We start from the raw sequence: 3,557 nt of genomic DNA, 5'->3' as shown, positions 1-3,557 counted from the left end.
ATGGAATGAAATTTATTCTATGCCTAGTCTTGGCAATGCTTCCAGCTCTAATGCTAGTGCAAGTGAGCATTCATCTTCTCAGCAAGAAGAAGCTAGTTCAAGAAACATGATGATGGGTATTGCTAGTAATACCTAGTTTCTTGAAAGCTTGGAGAACATAACAACTAACCATGAATCTAGAAATTGGGTTCCAATGAACTGAAATCCAAATGTACCTAGGGATATTGCTTCTTCAATGCTACATCCGCTACCAAGTATGCCTTGGGGATCACATCATATTTCATTCACACAAGCACCTAGGAGAAGTAGTGGTTCTTCTCAAGGACAAGGCTTATCATCATCTATTTCCAAGCCTTCATAGGGTAGTCATTTTAATCCTTCTCAGAATATTCATTCCTCTTCATCATTAAATGTGTTTGTGCCACCAGTCACTAGTTTGCAAGTCCCATAATATCTTAGATCAGTCGTAGTATTGATGGAATTCCAGGGCGATGGGTTGGTAGGTGTACCATTTGGGTTGCTGCAAGAAATTACTATTGAAGGTGATGGATGCAATAGAATAATGACCGAGGTTTATATCTTACCAAGATTTTTTAATGAAGCTTAGTTTTAGAGACAATGACTAGTATATTAATGGCATTTTTTATGTAGTTCTTCAATCTCTGAGGTGGCTATAATTTCATATTTGGCTCTTGATGAAATGATCTATGTATAGAGATACTTTCTTGTAAAAGAAACTTGGGTAGTGGAATGTGTAGGGCAAATTGAACTTCTCCCAACACAGGGAAGGAGGGCCAACATAGACTAAAGTTCCCAAATCTTTGTCAAGACAAATATCAATTATGAAATTTGGTTCAACCCTTGTTGAAATTGATGTGTTGCGTAAAGTTTCCAAGCATGATAGAACTGGTACACGGTATGAAATAATGAATATCTGTTGTGATATGTCATTTAGTTAATCAATCCACAATTTTTAATAGATATAGCCATTCAAAGTGATTATTTTCTTTAGACTCCTTAAGTTACAGTATCTCATGGGTTGGTTGATGTGTGTGGCTTGTTTGATACAATTGTGTGCAAATGCATGACTGGTTTGACTATAAGAATCACACGTGTATCGTGAGTTCTTAGCAGAACTTCATTTTTTTCATTAGTGACTATTATGCATTTTAAATGGCCTCTGAAAGATCTTATTTTGGTTGTTTCTAGAGAAGTTTTAAGTTTTTTGATGAATGCAAATGATCTTAACAGGTTTTTGAAAAACTTGGGCCAAGCTTATATGACTTTCTTCAGAAAAATAACTATCGCCCATTTCCCATTGATCTTGTTAAGGAGGTTAGTAGGTAACTGTTATAGTCTATAGCATGTGTGTAACAACACTTATTTTCCCTTATTAGAGAGCTTCATTGGCAGATTGGTGATATTATCATCTCAGAGTTGCATATATGATATTTATTACTAATTAGGTCCTGATAAAATGTCTATCCATTATAAGGGATATTCATTTGAGATTAATAACAATCTGGATTGGCAGATATGCATGGCTTGAAGCTCATTCACACAGATTTAAAGCCAGAAAATACACTTTTTGTTTCTTCACACATTGTGAAGATTCCATATAAGGTAGTTAAGTGGCAAGAGAAACAATTTTTTCGGTTAACAGATTTGATTGTATTCTCAAAACATAATTATTTGATTATGGTTCCTTTGGTTCAATACATTCTTTCTTTGTTCTCTGGTCTCTTTGTGTCTTTAAATGTATGTTCTCATACATTCCAAGTGTTTAACTCTGATTAGTATCTATTTTAAAAGGGTTTGGAGAGGTCATCACAAGAAATATGCAACTGATTGCCAAAATCAAGTGCAATAAAGTTGATTGATTTTGGAAGTACCACTTTAGAAGGTGAAGATCACACATCAGTGATCTCTACAAGGCATTATCGAGCTCCTGAAGTGATATTGGGTAAGCATGGAAAGATGACTAAATAGGATTAGCTTAGCCAATTGAGTGAACTAAGTGGATTAAAGGGCTTTCCGATGTTCAAATGAGCCATTAGATTGAACCTATATCCAATTTCATTGTAATTATTAACAGGACTTGGATGGAGCTACCCCTCTGATATCTGGAGTGTAGGATGCATACTTGTGGAGCTTTTCTCGGTAATTTATTATACCATAAAAATTTTGTGTTTATGATATTTAACCTGTTGTAAATTAGAAATATATTTATCATAGTTGTATATTAAATATGCAGGGGAAGACACTGTTTCAAACCCATGAGAATTTGGAACATCTTGCCATGATGGAAAGGGTATTGGGCTCATTGCCACATCGTATGATAAAGAAATCAGAGTGCGTTTCATGACATTATTCTAGTGAATAGTGTCTCAATAAATTTTTCAAGTGTTATAAATGGTCTATCTTAAAAGTAAACCATAACATTCAATATCATCCTGTAAATAGTCGCAAAAGTGCAAAATATTTTCGGCATGGAAAAAAGTTGGATTGGCCAGAATGAGCATCTTAATAAACCTTGTTCAAGTCAAACAATCTTTTCATGGAAAACAATAATATTATACTCACAATAGGTGGCTTGTACTGATGATCGGGATTTATTGTGGTTTGATTCTAGCCACTTCTCTATGTTAATTGGACCCCTTCCTCTAGTGGTTTCTACTATGTTCTGGCAAATTTTGGGACATTTAAATCATAACTATGTTCTATGACAAGGTTTTCTGGACTGTAGTAGGTCCTACCCACCTTCTCTAGTGGTAGAAACCAACTACGATGAAATTTCGACTTCCATCTCCTGAGGTGCCTCAACTTTTGTCTTGTGTGCAAGATGGAAGCCAATACCACACTGATAGGGGTAGATTTTTCTTTTTCCATGAAAAAAGGCTTAAATTTTGTACTGAGCTACCCTTTTATTTTTATTTATCTTTATGCTATGATATATAGAATATATGTATATTTATAATTAATATCGGGGTAACTTTTAGTTAATAAAAATTATAACATAGGGTGGGTTATCTAAACCTTTCACCTTTGAGGACGATTCTTAAACAATACAGTAGACGAACGTGCTAGTATGCATGTCTTGAGCATATAATGATACTGATCCATTTTGCATTGCAGCAGATTTGCAATGTATTGGAGCTTGTGCAGAGCCAAAGAGGTGGCGATCTAATATTTGAGGTTACTTTCTGAGTTATTTATCTTGTTCGTTCTGATTTTATTTTCTTTGTTATATATTTACCCAAAAGACATCATAGACAACATAAATGGACACTGTTTTATCCTCATCCTTCATGAGAGTGAGGGGACCTTAGGCCTTTAATTTCCCTTGGGTTGCAAAGATGTATTGTTTTTTCTTCCTTTGGCATAGCTTGGAGTGAGTTCTCAGTTCCTTGATTATTAGAATCCATGGAGAGATTCCATTTGCTGAGTGAAAATTAAGCTTCACATCCTATTGCATTTAGTTTACATTGTATGCAATCTCTATTTATGGGGAAATTTTATGCTCATTACATTGGCATTGTGTGTGGTTCATGCATGTT

At 34.8% G+C, this 3,557-nt stretch overlaps 1 pseudogene; it reads left to right on the top strand.

Annotated features, from left to right (window-relative positions):
• The first annotated feature begins 633 nt into the window (after nt 1-633).
• Nucleotides 634-2,527, top strand: LOC149145193 (serine/threonine-protein kinase AFC1-like; annotated as a pseudogene).
• Nucleotides 2,528-3,557: the final 1,030 nt, after the last annotated feature.

Source organism: Pinus tabuliformis, chromosome X (assembly GCF_031772625.1).
Source record: "Pinus tabuliformis cultivar Carrire ecotype Pingquan chromosome X, CPIR1, whole genome shotgun sequence".
In the NCBI taxonomy this organism is placed as follows: domain Eukaryota; kingdom Viridiplantae; phylum Streptophyta; class Pinopsida; order Pinales; family Pinaceae; genus Pinus; species Pinus tabuliformis.
Note: the sequence above shows the minus strand (reverse complement) of the source record. Positions and strands in the feature narration are given on the sequence as shown.